The sequence below is a fragment of the Lolium perenne genome, chromosome 7 (assembly GCF_019359855.2).
Source record: "Lolium perenne isolate Kyuss_39 chromosome 7, Kyuss_2.0, whole genome shotgun sequence".
Taxonomy (NCBI): domain Eukaryota; kingdom Viridiplantae; phylum Streptophyta; class Magnoliopsida; order Poales; family Poaceae; genus Lolium; species Lolium perenne.
Genome location: NC_067250.2, coordinates 98,960,576 through 98,983,114, shown reverse-complemented (window position 1 = coordinate 98,983,114; position 22,539 = coordinate 98,960,576). Strand labels below are relative to the sequence as shown.

Below are 22,539 nucleotides of genomic sequence, written 5' to 3'. Positions count from 1 at the left end.
CCTAAAAACCAACACGAGGTTGATCCCCGGAACGTCCTGTCTAGGGCTAGCAAACTACACCCTACGCGTCGCTGGATCCTCCAACCCTTTGTAAGGCCTAACTATGCAGATATTAAACTAATCCTTGAAGAATCAAGGAGCAACCATAACGGACCGGATCTACTAAATAATGATCAAGCGGGGTGCCGCCCCTACACCTAAGATAGGTGTAAGGGCGGCTAGATGTCTAAGGGTTGCACTACGACAGCATATGATACGAAGAACAATGCTAACCCTAACACATCTAAGATAACTACGTTGCTCGCCATCAAAAAGGCTTCAGTACGAGCAACGCATGAACAACGAATAAACTTGTACTGCCTAGATCGCAAGATGCGATCTAGGCAGCATGATGCTTACCCGGAAGAAACCCTCGAGACAAGGGAGTTGGCGATGCGCCTAGATTGATTTGTGGTGAACGTGATTGTTGTTTATTTCATAAACCCTAGATACATATTTATAGTCCGTAGACTTTCTAACGTGGGAATAATCCCAACCGTGCACGAGCCAAACTCTAACTAACCGACACGTAATCTACTATATTACAGATACATGGGCAAACTAGCCCAAACTTTGCAGATAAGGCCGATTCACGTATATTCTTCCATGTATATTCTTCAAGCCCATCTTGATCGCGGCCCACCTCTGATTCGGTCAAATTCTGGTGATAACAGGCGGTCGTAGTTGTTGCACATGGGGGAGTCGGCGATGAAATCGGAGTCGTGGAGGAGATCTGGAGGGAGGTTGGTGCGCTGGCGCTCGATCTCTACGTCCCGCTCAGGGCTGGAATGTGGTACCGGCAGGATGGGCACCTGCAGCAGCTACGTTGGCCCAGTCATTGCACGACATCCCATAAAACAACCGCGCGGTGGAGGAACGAAGGGGACCCTGAACTGCCGCTCCTCTCCGCCAGTTGCGACGGTCCTGCCTCGTGGTTGTTCTCTTCTTGCGCATGGCGTGGCGGTGGCGCGCAGTGCTGTGTTGTCGGTTGTTTGGGTGCAAACGTGGGTTGCTAAGGATGGGCGGGCGCGGGACACGAAGGCGTGTGCTCGATGGCGGCGCAGACGGCCAGCCGCCCGCCAAGGCGTGGCCTTTGAAGAAGAGGCGCCATTGATGGCGAAAGCTGCGGCACGCCCCCAAAGCGACGCAGCCGAAGCGATGCGGCCTTGCACCCGCTGCCAGTCGGGCCCGTGGTCCCACGTACACGTGGTGCGTTGTGCCGTATCCACGCAGACGCATTCGCGGCGCAAATTTGGGCCACGTTTGCATCCCCGCGCACAGGCCGGTCATTTCGTTGTGCGGGTGGGGGGAGGGGGGGGTGATGAGGTCTGAGACCCCGTGTGTGGCCCGATCTCGCGGATTGACTTCGAAACCAAGGGTAGAGATGGAAGAACGCGAGGAACACGAGGAACACGAAGAACACCGGTACTCACGCACGCACACCAACCCGATACACCCGATACTTACCCCCGTGGCTCGATGGACCACGCCAATAGAATCACCCGGAAGAGGCACGCGGCAGAATTCCCGGTGAGAGATTGGTGTTGGAGAAGAAGAGATTGGTGAGGGAGAGAGAGTAGCTTGTACTAGAATCTCACTCAACAATATCCAAATCAACAACAAGGATGGCCTTGATTACAGAGGGATGATACCCAAGGGAGACTAAGCTCAAAGGTAGGTTTGAGTTCAAAACAAGTCTAAAAAGTAAAGGAGGGGTTCCAGCTACTTATATAGGCACACATGGCCAGCAAGGGCGAACAGGTACGCGAATGGATAAGTTAAGGCAGTTTGGTGGGGCACTCCCGTCAGATCCGGTTTGAGTCCGGTCTGACCGGGCCTGTGACCGGGCTGTCCGGCCAGGGGTCCGGTCTGACCGGGCCTGTGACCGGGCTGTCCGGTCATGGGTTCGGTCGACCAGTCGCCAACCGGGATTCTGCGAAGAATCCGGTCCTGGGTCCGGTCGTCGTCCGGTACGAGGGAGCTGGCCCGGTTTGCGACCGGTTGACCGGGCCTGTGGCCGGGGCGTCCGGTTGTGGGTCCGGTCTGACCGGGTCCTGGACCGGCCAGCGTCCGTCTCTTCCTTGGAGTGCTTTGAGTGACGTCGGCTTCGACTTCATGATCCTCTCCATGTCCAGCTGCTTCTCTCCCTCCCTTGACCTTGGCGTCTCCTCCTCTCCGAGGTCTTGACGCGCCTTGTACCTAATGACACATAGCACGTCGGAATGAGGTAGCAATCCATCCAAAGGGGTACCAAGATCAAGGGTGGTGAGGAGCGAATTCACCTCATCATGAAGAGCTTTGACTCGGGCTCGTGTCATCGGTCCACTTGGGGGACTTGTTGGTCTTGGTGTAGCGACGTCGGTGACCGGGGCTACATCATCTCCCCCCCCTTGGGAAAGAGTCGTCCTCGACTCTTGCACCTCTTCATCTCCATGATAGGGTGATAAGTCCGAGACGTTGAACGTGTTGCTCACCAAGTACTTTGATGTCGGTATGTCGATGACGTAAGCGTTGTTGTTGATGCGTTTGAGGACCTTGAAGGGGCTCCTTGATGTAGTCTTGTGCTTGGCGCGGTTGTAGGCGAACTCCGCGTGGGGAAGGCACTCCTCCCATGACTTCAAGTTCTTTTTCACGAGGATGCGTAGGAGGGTGGAGAGGCTTCGATTGACCACTTCCGTTTGGCCGTCCGTTTGCGGGTGCGAGGATGATGAGAATAGGAGCTTCACCCCAAACTTTGCCATGAGCGACTTCCAAAGATAACTCATGAACTTGACGTCTCGATCCGACACAATGCTTTGCGGTACTCCATGTAAGCGAACAATTTCCCTGAAAAACAATGAAGCAATGTGTGAAGCATCGTCGCTCTTATGGCAAGGTATGAAATGAGCCATCTTAGAGAATCTATCCACTACCACGAATATAGAATCATGACCATGCTTAGTGCGAGGTAAGCCTAGAACGAAATCCATGCTAATATCGGTCCATGGTGCATAAGGAATAGGCAATGGGGTGTAAAGACCGTAAGGGTTGGAGGTAGACTTAGCTTGTAAGCAAGTGGTGCACCGGCGGCAAAGGCGTGCCACATCTCGCTTCATCTTTGGCCAATAGTAGTGGGTTGATAGCATGGCATATGTCTTGTCACGTCCAAAGTGACCCATAAGACCACCTCCATGTGACTCTTGCAAAAGCAATTTTCGAAGCGAAGACTCGGGAATGCAAATCTTGTTAGCTTTGAACAAATAGCCATCATGCAAATAGAAATCATCCACTCCTCGTTCAACGGAGCACTTCTCAAAAATTGGAGCAAAGAAAGAATCGGAAGGATAGAGTTCTTTGATCTCTTCAAGTCCCAAAACATGAAAATCCAAACGAGTTAGCAAAAGGGTGTTTTTGCGGGAAAGAGCATCCGCCACAACATTGTCCTTGCCCTTCTTGTATTTGATCACATATGGAAAGGACTCAATGAACTCGACCCATTTTGCGTGTCGTTTGTTCAAATTGTGTTGGCTTTTCAAATATTTCAAGGACTCATGGTCGGAATGAATGATAAACTCTTTTGGCCAAAGATAGTGTTGCCAAACTTCAAGAACACGAACCAAAGCGTAGAGCTCCTTGTCATATATAGGATAGTTGAGGCGTGCGCCATCCAACTTCTCACTATAGTATGCCACGGGTTTTCCATCTTGCATAAGAACGCCGCCAATACCAAGTCCACTCGCATCACACTCAATCTCAAAAGTTTTTGCAAAGTTTGGAAGGACGAGAAGAGGAGCTTCGGTAAGGCGTTTCTTCAACTCATCAAAAGCATCTTGTTGGGCCTTGCCCCACACAAACGGAACATTCTTTTTGGTAAGCTCGTTCAAAGGGCAAGCAATGGTGCTAAAATCTTTCACAAAGCGACGGTAAAACCCGGCAAGTCCATGGAAGCTTCGGACTTGACCAACATTGGTAGGAGTAGGCCAATTGTGGATGGCCTCCACCTTGGAAGAATCAACTTCAATCCCATTGGCGGAAACCACGAAACCAAGAAACACCAATTTGTTTTGGGCAAAAGTGCATTTGGGAAGATTTGCATAAAGCTTCTCATGACGCAAGATGCATAAGACTTCTCTCACATGTTGCACATGGTCCTCGAGATTGTGGCTATAAATAAGAATATCATCGAAATAGACAACCACGCTCTTGCCAATGAGACGATGCAAGATGTGATTCATGAGGCGCATGAAAGTTGATGGAGCATTGGAAAGACCGAAAGGCATAACGAGCCATTCATAGAGACCGAGTTTGGTCTTGAATGCCGTTTTCCATTCATCACCAATAGCCATGCGGATTTGATGGTAACCACTACGCAAATCGATTTTAGAGAAAATCGTGGCACCACTAAGTTCATCAAGCATGTCATCTAAACGCGGAATTGGATGGCGGTAACGGACGGTAATGGCATTGATGGGGCGACAATCCATACACATCCGTTGCGTCTCATCCGGTTTAGGCACAAGAATCACGGGAACCGCACAAGGGCTAAGGCTTTCGCGGACGTACCCTTTGGCGAGGAGATCTTGAATTTGGCGTTGGATCTCCTTGGTCTCTTCGGGATTGGTGCGGTAGGCGGCACGGTTTGGAAGCGGGGCGCCCGGAATGAGGTCGATGCGGTGTTCGATGCCTCGGAGTGGTGGTAGACCATGAGGGAGCTCGTCGGGGAAGACATCTTGAAATTCCTGCAAAAGAGACAACAAAGACGGAGGAATGTTGGTTAAGTCGTTAGTCGCCGGCGAGGGTCCCTTGCATATAAGCACATAGTGTAATATGGTGGATGGGTTCTCTTGGAGCTCTCTCCACTCACTCTTGGTGGCTAGAAGGACACTCTTGGACTTACTCATATATGGCTTGTGGCGCTCACTATCTTTGTGGTGGGTCGCTCCCTCTCCTCTCATCTCACTATGGTGGGTGCGGAGTTGTGCCCTCGCTAAAGCCTTCGCATTATCGGCGATGATTTGGCTAGGAGTCATCGGGCGCAACTCGAACTTCTTGTCGTTGACCTTGAAGGTGTAAGTGTTGGAGAGTCCATCATGTATAGCCTTCTTGTCATATTGCCAAGGGCGGCCAAGCAACATGTGGCACACCGTCATGGGTACCACGTCACACTCAATAGTGTCTTCATAAGGTCCAATCTTGAAAGTGACGGTGACGGTATGTTGTATCTTGACGTTGCCCTTGTCACTCAACCATTGGATATGGTAAGGGTGAGGATGCTTGCGTAGAGTGAGGTTGAGCTTCTCACACAACTCGGTGCTTGCAAGGTTATGGCAACTTCCACCATCTATGATGACCTTGATCGACTTGCCACCAATTCCGGCACGGGTTTGGAAGATGTTACACCGTTGCTCTTCCATAGCATGAGGTTGTGTGGTTAGCACCCTTGTGACCACAAGTGAGGGACTTGGGTCATGCTCACATAAGAGAGGATCTTCTCCACTTTCTTGCTCATAAGCTTCTTCACTTTCCACGGCGGCTTGCACAAGGGCTTCATATTCATCTTCATCTAGTGTCTCGATGTCACCATTCTCCATAGTGATCATAACCTTGGTGTTCTTGCACTCGAACGATTTGTGACCTTGGGTGCCACACTTGAAGCAAGTGACACTAGAGGGTCCCGTGGATGCCTTAGAGGAGGCGGTGGAGGAGACCGTTTGCTTCATTCGACTTTGGATAGTCGGTTTCTTTGATGGAGTAGAGGACACATCGGCCTTGGCACTTGTAGCATGAGGAGTTGATGTAGTAAGAGGAGTCGATGTAGCGAGCTTTGAGGAGAAGTAGGTCTTGGCCTTGGAGTACTTGATGTCCTCAATCACTTGGCGCTCGGCCTTCGATGCTTGGTGTACCAACTCAACCATGTTGGAGTAGGGTTGGAACTCGACGATCCTCTTGATGGGGTAAGAGAGGCCATTGAAGAAGCGAGCAATGGTTTGTTCCTCGGACTCTTGGATGTTGGCTCGCATCATAGTGAGCTCCATCTCCTTGTAGAACTCCTCAACGGTCTTGGTGCCTTGCTTCAACTTTTGGAGCTTGTTGAAGAGGTCGGTCATGTAGTGCGTTGGAACAAAGCGGGCATGCATTTCTTTCTTCATGTCTTCCCAAGTGTCAATTGGAGGTTCACCCTTTTCTTCTCTAAGATTGAGGACTTGCTCCCACCAAGTGTTGGCATAGTCTTCAAACTCGAGTGATGCCATAGCCACTTTCTTGGCACCGGAGTAGTTGTGGATGCGGAAGATCTTGTCCACCTTGAGTGCCCATGAGAGGTAGGCTTCGGCGTCGTCTTCACCTTTGAACTTGGGCATGTTGAACTTGAGTTTGCCATACATGTTCTCTTCATCTTCCAAATTTCGGCGGCGAGGACGGTTGCCTTCATCTCTTGCGGCTTGAGGTGGTAGAGGAGGTCTTTCACGTCCAACCATAGCATTGGGTTGGCGGTGGAGTTGAACATTTGCTTCACTTGGTTCACGTGGAATATGTTGTTGAGGATCTTGACGAGGTTGTTGGCGATGTCCAAGGATGGCCCTCTCGTCTTGATCATGTTGTGGGTCTCCTCTTCCACGCTGGTCATGGCGAGGATGATTCCGGAGATCACGTCTCGGTTGGTCTTGACGACCTTGGCCTTGAGCATCGCCATGTGGCTCCATGTTGTGGAAGACATTGTCGTGGGGATGGTCGTCATGCCCATGGTGGGCATGGCGATCCGGTTGAGGACGATCTTGTGGAGGACGTTCATGTGGACGAGCATGGCGATGGATCTCTCCTCGCCTAGAGTTGGAGCGAGAGTCTTCATGACGAGCATGTGGGCGATGAGGTCGATGATGGTCTTCATGCCTTGAAGAGGAGCTTGAGGACGAACGGTGACCATGAGAGTAGTAATCTTGTGACGAGCTTGATGATGATGAAGTAGAGCGGTGTCGGCGATGACGACCCAAGTTGGTGATGGCGCGCTCGAGGCTATCCATGCGCCGCTCCATGTTGGCATCATTGGCCGCCATTTGGCCATTCAAGTTGTCCGTAGCTTCACGAAGAAGAGCCAAGTCTTGGTTCACGGCGGAGAAGTTGTGAGCCACCTCATCGTATTGCTCATCGATGCGCGTCTCGAAGAGTGTGAGTTGCTCCTTGAACTCTTGTCGTTGCGTCCATAGGTTGTGTTGAGTAGCCAACCTCTCGGTGTTGCGGAGGATCTCTTCATCCCTTGTGGTATCTCCGTTCCTATCCATGATGGAAAGACAAGAACTATGTTGTGTATGTTAGTGGAAGGGGACTACCTCGCACTCTTACCAAGGTAAGATAGTATTGAGGCAATCCACCAAGTCAAAAGTAAGCTCAAGTGTATCGGGAACACACGCAAAACCACACGCAAAAGCTAGCAAATATGGTGTTAGGCGAGTGTTGTGGAAAGCCAAAAGACAAATCCAAGATCGAGTATGTTGTTAAAAGTGGGTGAGGTCCAAAAATCCAAATGTCAATGTGAAGATCACTATAAACACGGAAAAATGTAGAACACACACACGAGATAAGCGGGGTTAGTGCGACCAAAAGTGAGCGGAAAAGTGTATGTATAAGTGCTCGGTGTCACACTAACACAAGGAGAGCCAAAGCTTTGGTTGCAAACAAAGAGACAACAAGATTCACACGCGGCCTCTCTTCTCGTATCTCTCTTTGCTTAAAAGCTTTTTCTCTCTTGTATATGGTGGCACTTGCACTCGTTTGTATCTTTGGTGGCACTTGGACACTTTTGTATATATGGATGTATGGATGTATGTATGTATGGTGCTACTCGCACTCTTTTTGTGTTTTTGGGGCTTTTTGACGCACTATGTTAGCGTTAGCCTCGCTTTTGCTATCTTGCCACACGAGTGTTTGCTTGGATGCCTTACTCAACGCGACACACACACCTCACAATGCGGGGCCACGTGCAATGTCTCGCAACACTAGACAAGCAATGCTCAATGGGATAGATCGCAAAAGGAAGAGGGTTACAAGGTGAAAGCTGCAAGTTATACCTGCGATGGTGGTGGTGGTGGTGGTGGTGGTGGAGATCGCCGGAAGTCGAGGTCGAAGTGGGGCGCGAAGATGCGCCCGGTCTGGGGTCCGGTTGGACCGGCTCCTGGACCGGCCTGTCCGGTTGCCGCCCGGTCGACCGGGTTCTGGGCTGGCTCGTCCGGTCGTGGGCCCGGTTGACCGGGTTCGAAACCAGATTTCACGATTTGGAGCTTTCTCTCTCCTGTTCTTCCCCAAACCAAAACCAAATCGACCAAAACGAAGGGAAACGATGGAATTGGAGGCTCAAAGTTGGGGAAATAGTAGATCAAGCACAACAACACCAGATCCATGGACCAAAACCACTAAAAACGCAACCAAATCACAGATCGGTCAAGAGGCAATTTGGGGCTATTTTTTGGAAAATTTTCTAGGAACGAAATCGGGTGGGTGGAGGGTCAAATCCGCGGTAACCAAGAGCTGCTGATACCATATGATGAGGTCTGAGACCCCGTGTGTGGCCCGATCTCGCGGATTGACTTCGAAACCAAGGGTAGAGATGGAAGAACGCGAGGAACACGAAGAACACCGGTACTCACGCACGCACACCAACCCGATACACCCGATACTTACCCCCGTGGCTCGATGGACCACGCCAATAGAATCACCCGGAAGAGGCACGCGGCAGAATTCCCGGTGAGAGATTGGTGTTGGAGAAGAAGAGATTGGTGAGGGAGAGAGAGTAGCTTGTACTAGAGTCTCACTCAACAATATCCAAATCAACAACAAGGATGGCCTTGATTACAGAGGGATGATACCCAAGGGAGACTAAGCTCAAAGGTAGGTTTGAGTTCAAAACAAGTCTAAAAAGTAAAGGAGGGGTTCCAGCTACTTATATAGGCACACATGGCCAGCAAGGGCTAACAGGTACGCGAATGGATAAGTTAAGGCAGTTTGGTGGGGCACTCCCGTCAGATCCGGTTTGAGTCCGGTCTGACCGGGCCTGTGACCGGGCTGTCCGGCCAGGGGTCCGGTCTGACCGGGCCTGTGACCGGGCTGTCCGGTCATGGGTCCGGTCGACCAGTCGCCAACCGGGATTCTGCGAAGAATCCGGTCCTGGGTCCGGTCGTCGTCCGGTACGAGGGAGCTGGCCCGGTTTGCGACCGGTTGACCGGGCCTGTGGCCGGGGCGTCCGGTTGTGGGTCCGGTCTGACCGGGTCCTGGACCGGCCAGCGTCCGTCTCTTCCTTGGAGTGCTTTGAGTGACGTCGGCTTCGACTTCATGATCCTCTCCATGTCCAGCTGCTTCTCTCCCTCCCTTGACCTTGGCGTCTCCTCCTCTCCGAGGTCTTGACGCGCCTTGTACCTAATGACACATAGCACGTCGGAATGAGGTAGCAATCCATCCAAAGGGGTACCAAGATCAAGGGTGGTGAGGAGCGAATTCACCTCATCATGAAGAGCTTTGACTCGGGCTCGTGTCATCGGTCCACTTGGGGGACTTGTTGGTCTTGGTGTAGCGATGTCGGTGACCGGGGCTACATGAGGGGGGGGGGGGGGGGGTCAGCGGTCAGCCCCATCTTTCCACCCGCGGTCACAACGTCTGTTTGCGTCGAGCCGCTGGAGATGCCCTTAGTTTAAGTGTCGAGGGTAAATGTAGAATTGGCAATCAACTTCAGGGAAAGGATTAATGCAAATGGCTCAACTCTGGAAATCGTCAAAAGTCGACAAACTTTGGGAGAAATTTACAGTGGTGTCCAAATAAACACTTAGACATGTTTAATTGGTTGTGGATAGACTCCAGCTAGTCCTCCCCGTATCCTCCCTTGCTGTAGTAGTTTTCAAAAGGCTTACCTTCCTGGCCCATCTATGAAAGATTCCCAACAAGGAGCTCAGTCTACAGTTACGGTGCTTAGCACGTGCTTTCCTGGCTAAACTGAATTTAATTACTAGTTTGGACTTGACTTGCACCTCTCACAGCCTGGAGTTTTCATCTTATTTTTTTTCTCTCTTGATGCTCCATCTACTTAGTAGTAAATCAGCCAACTAGTGGGCGCACACTTGCAGCCCACAACTCCTTTTTTTTTTCGAAATGGGGATACCCAGCCTCTGCATCAATTGATGCATACGGCCTCATTTATTTCATTATTTGGTATCGTGTCTGTTACAATTCAAGGATCACATAAGGTCGCTACATGAATCAACCATCGAAATAAAACTAAGAGATACGTGATATGTGTAATCAACATGTAACTCTAAAAACAGGTCGCCAGCTGAACTGGTTGAACAAATCCCGAGCAACCGTCTCCAAACGGCTGCACCCAATAGCCATATCGTGTCGCCGCTCCTCCGGCTGTAGCAAGGACCACGTACGGATCCAGTGTGTAGTGAGGGGAATAACCTGCAAAAAAGATATTTTGTTTGTTTTGTTAAACACATAGTCATTCCTAGTGTTCCATATAGCCCATAGTAGTGCACAAGCTCCAACTTGGATTTGCATTTTCTCATGTTTATCAATACCCAACAGCCAGTCACCGAAGAGATGTGTAATATTGTTGGGAGGTGTGATATTCAAAGCTATGTGTATTATGCGCCACATAATTTTAACCAGCGGGCAAGATATAAAGAGATGTTCTATTGTTTCGTCTTGATTACAAAAGCAACATTTCAAACTACCGTGCCAATTACGCCTCGCTAGATTATCCTTTGTTAGAATAACTTTGCGGTGAAGAAACCACATAAAAATTCTGATTTTTAGTGGTACTTTCAACTTCCAAATATCCTTATGCAAATATTGAGTGTTGTCATTCATGAGATCTAAATATAGTGATTTTACTGTAAAAACACCATTGCTTGTCAACTTCCAAGTAAAATTATCTTCTTGAGCTTATGTTTCCACGCTCACCAGTAGCACCACTGCATCTACTCATCAAAGCCTAGCTAAAAATGGAAGCAACAGGTTTGAGCGTGGGCAAGTCTGTGCTGCATGGAGCGCTTGGCTACGCCAAATCCGCACTGGCGGAGGAGGTGGCTTTGCAGCTCGGAGTTCGGCGTGATCAGGCCTTCATCACCGACGAGCTTGAGATGATGCAGGGTTTCCTTATGACTGCACACGACGAGCAAGATGACAACAAGGTGGTCAGGATCTGGGTAAAGCAAGTTCGTGACGTGGCCTATAACGTCGAGGACTGCCTCCAGGATTTTGCTGTTCGTCTGGACAAACAATCTTGGTGGCGCGCGCCTCTTACGTTGCTAGACCGGCGCCGTGTGGCCATGGAGATGAAGGAGCTTAGAGCCAAGGTTGAAGATGTCAGCCACAGGAACGTACGGTACAATCTCAAGAACCCTGGCTCCAGATCTGCCACTTCTACTAGCCAGTCCAGCATCGCAGGTAAGCTCATAGATTTGATTTCTTTTATATGGACCTGTATTCTTTTGCATATACGACAGCAACCAAATTTTGAGAAAATGCGTTCATTTTTAAATTTCTCCCTGGTCTTATCATCTTGAAAATTGGATGAAAATATGGTAAGCAACATGGGGTGACTTTTGATTCTCAAAGAGAGAAGTGCTTCTGAGCTCCTACAATTGTGCCCCCCCCCCCCTCCTCCTATCTTGATCGTCAACCTCAAAGCATTCATTTTGGGATCTCAGTAGTATCAGAAACGATTTTTTTGTGTGTGTATTACTTCCTCCGTCCCATGAAAGATGTCTTAACTCTTTATTTAATGATAGATAGAGAGGGAGTACAAATGATAGAAATGATAGATAGTGGTGAACAGTTAACACGAGCTTGAAATCAGGCAGTAAAAGTCAACACACACACACACACTCTCTCTCTCTCACTGCGTGTCTCTTTCACTGAGTCACTGACGCAAATTCCAAGGTCCACACTCTATCTCTCACACACTCCTCTCCCTCTCAGACTGCTCATAGTGCAAGTAACTTCACTAGTAACTAAGTGTCCAACTCAACAAATTTGCTTATGTGGCAGTGAGTTAATGAGGAGAGAGGAGGATGGAGTAACATAGCTAGTTACTGTAACATCACACTTCCCAAGATACAATGAGTCTACAAGCTAATTAATAAAGACATCTAAAATACTACTTTGATGTTACTAACCACTATGAAGGTAGTAACATAGAGTAGTAACAAGTGCATGTTACTACTTACTACTCTATGTTACTTCCCACTATGACTAGTCTCATGCTTCACGTGAAAGAGTTGACTTAACGTGAGAGAGTCACTGACTCAGAAGTCACTGTTTTTTTAGGGGACTCAGAAGTCACTGTATTTACTCCCTCTCACGCTTCATGTGAGAAGCTGACTTTGACATGTTGACTCTCTCTCTCTCACACACACACACGCGCACAATCTGTCAGCCAATGGGTCTAGATTGACTATGTTGCACCTCGCATAATTAAGTAGAACATTTATTTAATGCATCTGACATAGATGTGGAAATGGCATATCAGAAAGTAATAGATGGTAAGGATAATTAGAGCAGGTAAGTGCGCGCTCAGCCACAATTTCTCCCTTCTCGAGTACTCCTATTATTTTATCCTATCATTCATACTACCTCTGATCCAAATTAGTTGTTGCAGGTTCATTGAACCTAGACAAATTTAGGCAACATTTTTCCTAAATCCGCGACAATTAATTTGGATCGGAGGGAGTAATTAAATTTGTGGCTGCATGACTCATTGATGCAGAAGCAGGGGGATTCTCTTCCTTTATCTTAATTGATATGATAAAGAAATATATGTACGTATGATGTTGGAGCATGTCTAGTACGTTGAATACAAATCCATGTTCCTATAGATGAAATGAAACAAAATGGACTTACTAAGTTGCCTACATATGTGGATATATTGTCAGAAACACCTTATCATTGCATATTTTATAACTGTATTTGCATCCGTCTGATTCAAGTAGGTATGCAGTTCGTATTGAGTAAGCGGCATGACAATTCAATTTGTCTTTTATCCATTGACACCTATAATAACAGGTACAACAATGCTTGGAATTGAGGAGGCCATGAAGCACAAAACATCAAAAGTGGATCTTGTCCAGCTGATAAACAAGAAGGATACCGACCTTAGGGTGATTGCATTGTTGGGGAAAGGTGCTGATCTCGAGCAGACATCGATCATCTGGACAGCTTATGAGAATGAAGAGGTCAAAAAAAAATTTACGTGCAGAGCATGGGTGAGGGTGATGCATCCTTTTAATCCAGAAGACTTCATTCAAAGTTTGGTGAAGCAGTTCCACACATCAGTAGGGGTTGACATTATGTTGGAAACAAAAAAGAAGGGGCAAGAGTTGGCTGATGAATTCAATGGATATGTCAATGGAAAGAAGTTCTTGATTGTGCTTAATGACCTGTCAAGAATTGAAGAGTGGAATCGGGTTAAGAGGTGTTTTCCAAGCAATAATAAAGGGAGCCTCATAATAGTGTCCACAAGGCAAGGTGAAGTTGCAAGCTTATGTGCAGGACAAGAAAGCATGGTATCAGAGCTCAAGAAATGTTCCTTTGATCAAAATCTTTATGCATTTTATGAGAAGGTAATACTGAAAGTTCTACCACTAGCATTTCTTCTAATTCAACCTTTTGGCTAATTAATTGGTCTTGCATTTAAGTCATATTACTCATTAGGTAATATTTGGCAAGGGAACCAAACATGACAAGCACACTAGCAAAACCATCCCAGTTAGAGCGGCCCATGTGGCAAAGTGACTAAAGTGCAGTTGTTAAAATATAAATCGCTAAACATTTCTCGTTTGTGCCCAGGGTTCTCAAGATGGAACAGATTTAATGAAGGCTGCCAGGTCAAGCTCAAGAAATGCCATCACCAATGGTACATACCATTCTCATTCTCAGGATGCTGAATGGAATCGTTCAACCAGTAAGAGCTACAGTCGTGCCATGACCATGGCGATTTCTCTAGAGGAATCACATATTGTTGGTCGAGATACAGAGATAAAAAAGATCATCGATCTAATTTTGGATAAAGCTGGCCAACAACTTAAGGTGATCTCTGTGTGGGGAATGGGTGGCCTGGGGAAAACTACACTGGCCAGAGATGTCTATCAGGAGATCAGTGGCAAGTTTGAGAAGCGTGCATGTGTCACTATCATGCGGCCTTTCATTCTTGAGGAACTCTTTAAGAGCTTAGTTATCCAACTAAATGCAGAAACTTCTGAAAAGAAGAATGCAGTAGGTTTGTTGGGTAGTACAAAGATAACATCACCACCGGCAATTTCTCTTTCAGAGTTGACCAAGGAGTTGGCCAGGCTTATAGAAGAAAAAGAGTTCCTTGATTGTTCTTGATGATGTGTCATCTGTTGCAGAATGGGACCTGATAGTGCAAAGATTCCCTAAAATGGCAAAAGGAAGCCGGGTCCTAGTCACTACTAGGGAAGAGAATATTGCTAAGCTTTGTTCAGTGCAGAAGGATTATATATATAAACTAGAAGCTCTGAAAAAAGAGCATGCGCGGGACCTGTTCACGAAAAAGGTATGTATAAAATATAAGTTGTTATATTAATTTCTTTTGAGTTAAAACTAAATTATAATTTGCACACTTCTCGCCGAACCCGTGCACCTGCAGGTCTAGCACTGTTTAGTATAAGTAGATTGGTGATTAATGTACTTCGGGGAGAAAACTATCTGTTGTAATATACTAATAGTGTTGATGCTGCCTTTTTATAAGTTTTTATTTCTAAATCAGTCACATCTTTTTTAGCCTTTGAATTAACAAACAACCATCATCAAATCCATCCTTTTTGTGACAATTTAGTCCAAAATCTAGTTCTCGATAGTAGACCTGTAATTCAATGAAACGAAACACATGTCTTTTGTGTTTTCATGAAAAAATAAGTATTGAAAAATAAATCTGATTGAAAATAGACATAAAATAATATTTTGATAGCATAGCACATTTCTTTCAACTGGTGGGGATTTATTTTTGCCAAGGGTAATTATTGAATATAGTTATGTCGTCCAAATATTTTTATCTTTTTCTTATGTTTCTCCCAGATTCTTATAATGATTATTACTTTATCCATATGTTATATTAAAACTCATGAAAATACTATATATTTGTATAGGGTTGAGATAGCCGATAGGAAAAACATTTGTGAGTCCACAATCCCAACCCCCGACTCTTTTTCTAGTTGTTGCTACTCTCTCTCTCTCTCTCTCTCTCTCCACATATCACACACCAGGCGACGCGCTACCCTAGCGGCAAAATTGTTGGCCGGCACCCAAGTCGTGGCCCCCACCGCCAGTCTACCACGACTCCCACCAACCAGAGCCGCTATCTCGGCATCCAAAAGACCAGTCTCGCCAGCCACCCAACGGACAACAAGTCGAAAGTTGACATCAAATCACGCGAGGCCGGAGCTGATCTACACGAATCTGGTGGACGTTGCATTAGCCCTTGCTCTAAACGCACATATGGTGAGGGTCGTGCCATGAGGCCTCTGGCCAAGGCTGTGAGACGATTCTCGTACCTACGATGTTGCCAAATCAATGTAGTGCCCATGTGGTGCTAGGCCCGATTCCCAGCCCCCAACTCGAAGAGGGGCTGGAAACGATGGCCCCGGTCACGTCCTAGCCCGCATAACCTCGAGACATTGTTCACATGCTCCAAGGTTGCATCCCTAGCTGCTTGCGCTGCACCACAAGCTAGATTCAGCGGTATTTGCGGTGTCATACACGGGGTCGAGCACACACGAAGAAGGGGGCAAAAGTAAGAGGAGCCTGCAAGAGAGCCTCGACATAGCGAACATGGGCCAATAGGTGATCGTGCTGAGGGAGGGCGGTGTGGAAGAGGGGGGCTGCGTTTGTTAAACCTAGTCATCCATGGGAGGATGAAGCAGGGGTCACCCAAATTTCCAACACCGCCTCATTCACTCCAGTCCAACTAATTTAACGATCTTAGGTACCTCATGCGAATTATTGACAATGACTCTAAGATGTCGTCGCTTTTGAAGGGGCTGGCGTTCGACTCGCTGGCAGAGTGTTGATTACGTTGGTCTTCAGATGGGCTCTCTGGTGGCCCTAGGATTCTTCGGTTCGGCTGTGGTGGGCTCTTTTTCTGTGTGGCGGCGTGCGTGAGGCGCTGGCTAGCAGTGTAGTGAATGTTCCTAAGCACTTTGCTGATGTATTCGTGTTGTATGATATTGTTAAGCTTCATGCACTAGCCAACGCAACCAAAAGTCCGAACTGATGGAAAGGGCTAGACAATCTACTTATACACTTCAACACCCCTCTTCCCGGGAAGACAAGTCAACACGTGTATAGTCAGAGGCAGGCTCAATAGGCCTATACGTGCACGTGGACTCCGAGGGGGCAACAACAATTTTTAGGATAAATTGCAAAAGCTAGGACTCGAACTTGAGACTCTGGGCTCTGATACCATGTTAAGCTTCATGCACTAGCCAACACAACCAAAAGTCTGAACTGATGGAAAGGGCTAGGCAATCTACTTATACACTTCAACACCCCCCCCCCCCTCACGTGTGACGGGAAGATAAGTCAACACGTGTAGAGTCAGAGGCAGGCTCAACAAGCCTATATGTGCCTATACGTGGACTCCGAGCGGGCAACAACAATTTTAGGATAAATTGCGAAAACCAGGACTCGAACTCGAGACCTTGGGCTTTGATACCATGTTAAGCTTCATGCAATAGCCAACGCAACCAAAAGTCCGAACTGATGGAAATGGCTAGGCAATCTACTTATACACTTCAACACCCCCGTCACGTGTGACGGGAAGACAAGTCAACACGTGTAGAGTCAGAGGCAGGCTCAACAAGCCTATATGTGCCTATACGTGGATTCCGAGCGGGCAACAACAATTTTAGGATAAATTGCGAAAGCCAGGACTCGAACTCGAGACCTTGGGCTTTGATACCATGTTAAGCTTCATGCACTAGCCAACGCGACCAAAAGTCCGAACTGATGGAAATGGCTAGGCAATCTACTTATACACTTCAACACCCCCCTCACGTGTGACGGGAAGACAAGTCAACACGTGTAGAGTCAGAGACCTATACGGACCTATACGTGGACTCCAAGGGGGCAACAACAATTTTAGGATAAATTGCGAAATTTGGGACTCGAACTCGAGACCCTAGGCTCTGATACCATGTTAAGCTTCATGCACTAGCCAACGCAACCAAAAGTCCGAACCGATGGAAATGGCTAGGCAATCTACTTATATACTTCAACACCCCCCTCACGTGTGACGGGAAGATAAGTCAACACTTGTAGAGTCAGAGACCTATACGTGCCTATAAGTGGACTCCGAGGGGGCAACAACAATTTTAGGATAAATTGCGAAATTTGGGACTCGAACTCGAGACCCTGGGCTCTGATACCATGTTAAGCTTCATGCACTAGCCAACGCAACCAAAAGTCCGAACCGATGGAAAGGACTAGACAATCTACTTATACACTTCAACACCCCCCATCATGTGTGAAGGTAAGACATGAAGACAAGTCAACACGTGTAGAGTCAGAGGTAGGCTCAACATGCCTATTCGAGCCTATTCGTGGACTCCGAGGGGGCAACAACAATTTTTAGGATAAATTGCGAAAGCCAATACTCGAACTCGAGACTACCATGTTAAGCTTCATGCACTAGCCAACGCAACCAAAAGTCGGAACTGATGGAAAGGGCTAGACAATCTACTTATATACTTCAACAGATATCACCCCGTACCTAGTTTATCTAGGTAGTGTGGCCATGGAATTATGGCTTTTGCCCAGTTTTTCTTTTATGAGTGAACTACATAAGGTTCAGCTGGATCAATTCTCTTCTACTAATGAAACTGCAGGCAATACCTACCCTCTTGGCGGGATTCGTGAAAACTCATTAATTGACAAATACCTATAGCTCAAAGTGGATTTTTCATGACTAAGTAAAACTAATCAATTTTTTTCCTTGTCGATCTTTGGGTTTATGTCCTACTGTTGCTTTATAAACAAATAGGCATTTACCTGTGGTTTCTGAAAAGAAATGCCAAAGTATTGCACCACATTGGCTCCAATAAAGAAATCATAGTGACTAGTATATTATAGTATATAATAGGAAATCTAGAGTACTAAGTATATTACACTCCAATTTCAGGTATTTAAGGAGGCTGTATATCTGGATGAGCAATATCCTGAGCTGGTTGAACAAGCTGAATTGATCCTTAAGAAGTGCCGTGGGCTTCCTCTTGCAATAGTAACTATAGGTGGGTTCTTGGCAAACCAACCAAAGACAGCTGTGGTGTGGAGGAGATTGAATGAGAATATTAGTGCTGAATTGGAGATAAATCAAGAGCTTGGGACCATATTAGCTGTCCTCACTAAAAGTTATGATGGTTTACCATATGAACTGAAATCTTGTTTCCTGTATCTTCCCATCTTTCCTGAAGACTACAAGGTTAGCCGGCGACGTTTGGTGCGGAGGTGGACTGCGGAGGGTTACTCAAGGGAGGTGCGTGGCAAGTCCGCAGAGGCAATAGCAGACAACTACTTCATGGATCTTATAAGCAGGAGCATGATCTTGCCACACCAACAATCAATTCATAGTAGAAAAGGAATTGACGCCTGCCATGTCCATGATCTCATCCGTGAAATTGGCGTCTCCAAGTCAATTGAAGAAAATCTTGTGTTTAGGCTGGAGGAAGGTTGTAGCCTGAACACCCAGCACACAGTACGTCACCTTGCAATAAGCAGCAATTGGGAGGGAAATCAGAATGATCTCGAGAGCATAGTAGATATGTCTTGCGTACGATCAATAACAGTTTTTGGAAAGTGGAAATCATTTTACATTTCCGATAAGATAAGGTTACTACGGGTGCTAGACTTGGAAGGCACCTCAGGTGTATTTGATCATCACCTTAAGGACATTGTGAAGCTTCTTCACCTAAAATACCTTTCTTTAAGAGGATGCACTCCTATTTGTCACCTGCCAAATTCTCTAGGAAACCTAAAACAACTTGAGACACTAGATGTCAGACGTACACAAATAGTCAAGCTGCCTCATAGCATCAGAAAACTTCGGAAGCTAAACTATCTTCGTGCTGGTAAGGAAACCATAGATGAGGACATCTCATATGAACAAGTTGTAGAGGACTTGCCAACGGTGATGAGGAACAGTCCATGCCTTTTGACCGTCTCGTCAATGATACTCTGTGCACGTTGCATTGCAGACACAGATCCTAACGGCAGCAACCACCGTGACTTGTGCACTGCCTTTTGTTGTGTGTCCTTTCCTGTTGTTTCCATGAAGCTGGACGCACATGGCATTGTGGTGCCAAGAGGGGTGAGAAAACTGAAAGCTTTGCACACACTAGGTGTTATGAACATCTCAAGGGGGAGGACAATTCTTCAGAACATAAGAAAACTAAGTGGACTGCGAAAGCTAGGAGTGACTGGCATCAACAAGAGAAACAGTCAAGAGTTACGGTCCACGGTTGCTCATCTCAGTCGCCTGGAGTCGCTGTCGTTGCGCTCAGAGGGGATGCCTGGATTATCTGGCTGCTTGGATGGCATTTCCACTCCTCCAGAAAACCTGCAGAGCCTTAAGCTCTATGGCAACCTGGTCACACTGCCTAAATGGATTCAATGTCTCAGAAATCTCGTGAAGCTGAAGCTACGCAACTCCAGGATACTGGACCACAGTGCCGCCATTCAGGTGCTTGGGAAGCTACCAAACCTGGCCATCCTGTGTCTATGGATGAAGTCCTTCGAGGGTAAAGAGGTCACATTTAGTTTCAATCAGCACGCATTCCCGAGCCTGGTGGTGCTGCACCTGGATCGGCTAGATGCCCTCAAATTACTGGATTTTTCGATGGGAGCAGCACCTAAGTTTGAGGTACTGCAGCTTTCCGAAACTTACATTCAAGGTTGTAATGGGCTTCTAAACCTCCCAAGGCTCAAGGAAGTTGTGCTCAAGGGAGGATACACGTCTGTGGACGGATTGCGTGCGGACCTTGTCGAGCATCCAAACCGACCCGTTGTCAAGTTGAACTGAGCTTAGCTGCAGAGTTGATCCATCTAGTTAAGTTGGTATTGTTTTCTTATTATTTGAATGTGTGCGTCCTGTATATATTGTTGCCTCCTGTTGGTGCATGAATCACGATTGTTTATGTGTTCAATTTGTGCTCAAATGTATGCAGCCATTGTGGTATTATCTCGATTAGGTGCACACTAGGGTTGTAAGACCGAGATTGTGGTATCTCCATATTGAACTTGTCTCTGACCATTGATGGTAATGAACTAATGACACTACATGTTTACTCCTTTGTTGTCTTGGGGCCATGGTTTGCTATTTCTACAGGTTTTGGCAAGTCCAATTAGATGGCTTTGCAACCTTGTCTGCAGGCCGGCCGAGCAAACCATCTGCAAGCATAGTGCACATGTTGTGGATAAAGTTTATTTAGTGATTCTTCTGAAATCTGTAACAAGTAGTTTTACATGAACAAAGTTGTTGCCGATGTAATCTATATTTGACTGATTTACTCAAAAACCGATAATTGCCTCTCTTTTTTTTACTGAACGGTAGGAGCTCTGCCTTTGCATTAGTAGTAGAAAAAGAAACAACTTGTTTTGCATACATCCTCCCAACCCCAGGCTGACTGGAGAATGACTCAAACATTTTTTTTTTCGAACCATGCAAAAGCCTTGCATGTATATATTAAGGAGAAAGAATGACTCAAACTCAAGGAGAAAAGGACGACTAAGTCAAACGACTGCGGTTAGCCTGTCTATACAATATACATCGCAAGGTCCACTCTTGCCTTGTCGGCAACAACGTGAACTTGCAACTCGATGCCCTAGAAAATACACCTTGCTCGTTCCATAGGTTCCATAAAATATATACTGCCACTTTAACCTCCCTTTTGGCGGTCCTGATGCTGACCCTCGCTGATATTCTTCCACCAGCTCTCCAGGCTGGGAGAGGTGTCAGCCACCCGCAGTACCCCTCCACTTGATCAATGTTTTGTTAAATCTAAATAGACGTGAAAATAAAATAACATATACATCCAGTTGGCTTTTTTAGGAAAAACTTGCCTTTATTTAAGGTGACAGCAAATCAGCGGACAACGCCGACCTGATACATTCCGTCGCCTCACTGAACCAAGACTTAGAGCATCTCCAACAGACGCGGCAAAAGATCGCGCGCTAAAAAACCCGTCAGTTTGGCGCGCGTGACCCTCAGCGTACGCGCGAAAAAGAGGCGCGCTCTAAAAACTTTACCGCGCCCGCGCGGGAAACTTGCCGCTCCGGCTGACGCACGCGCTATAAATGCCACGCGCGCACGCCAACTGCCCGGAAAGTTCAATCGCTCCGCGTGTCGCTTCGCCTCTGCCTCCCCTCGTCTCGCCGCTCTGCCTCCCACGCCGCGCCGCCGCTCCGCCTCCGACGACAAGATGACTCCCCGCCGCCGAGCGTGAGCTCGAGCAGCGGCTTCTCATTGCGGAGCGCGACGAGCGCCTCCGCCTCGAGTGGGCGCGGCAATTCCCGGAGAACGTCGCCACGATGGAGGCATTCTACACACAGAAGGAGGAGCAGAAGGCGGCGGCGAAGAAGAAGAAGGCGGACCGCGAGAAGCGCTGGGCGGAGTCGGCGGCGAGGGCGGAGAAGGCAGCGAGGAGGGCGGAGGAGAAGAAAAACGGTGCCGGGCCGTTGACGATCGTCCTCTCCTCCTCCTCCTCCTCCTCCTCCTCCTCCTCCTCCTCCTCCTGGATGTCTACTCCGGTGTCCGACACTACTCCGGCGTCCGACAACACCCACTCGTTGGACTTCGACTGGGACTCGGATTAGATTTTAGGGTAGTTTCAAATAAAATGTCGTTGTACCGTCGAACTTTTATTATATTTCGTATTTTTAGTTAATGTTTCGTGTTTTGTTATTTCGAACAAAAAAGATCAAAATAGTCGTTTGAGCCGTGTCGCGCGCTGCATAATGGCGCGCCCGACGGAGGAGCACTTTTACCACCCGCGCATGCGCGGCAAAATAGAGCATCCGGCGGGGCAAATTTCCGCCCAGAGCTATCTGTTTACAGCGCGACGAAAGCGAGGTTTAGCGCGTCAAAGTATAGTGCGCGTGTTGGAGATGTTCTTACCGAGCTTATTCTTGCAGCCTTCCCTATAGCTCGTGGGCTACTGAAATAACCGTGTGGTGCACGGCCTTTACTTCACAGAACACAAAATCCCGGAACATAGACTTCATCTCTTCGATCATCGGCCCTAACACCGATCTGTACCATCATTATGAGCAAAACAGCTATAAGCACTATGAGCAAAATAGATTTTTCGGAAGTTTTAGATTGCGCTGCAATTTTTTTTAAAGCCTCACTTACCTATGTTGCACTGATAGTAGTGGTGTGCCACGGGAAAGTTTTGCCCCGGCCTAACTTTATCAGCTGGACATGAAAGCCTCTTTCTCACGCCTCTCACTTCGCCTTCTTTCCCCTTC

At 47.5% G+C, this 22,539-nt stretch overlaps 1 pseudogene; it reads left to right on the top strand.

Moving 5' to 3' along the window:
• Positions 1 to 10,983: 10,983 nt before the first annotated feature.
• Positions 10,984 to 20,357, top strand: LOC127316524 (disease resistance protein Pik-2-like; annotated as a pseudogene).
• Positions 20,358 to 22,539: the final 2,182 nt, after the last annotated feature.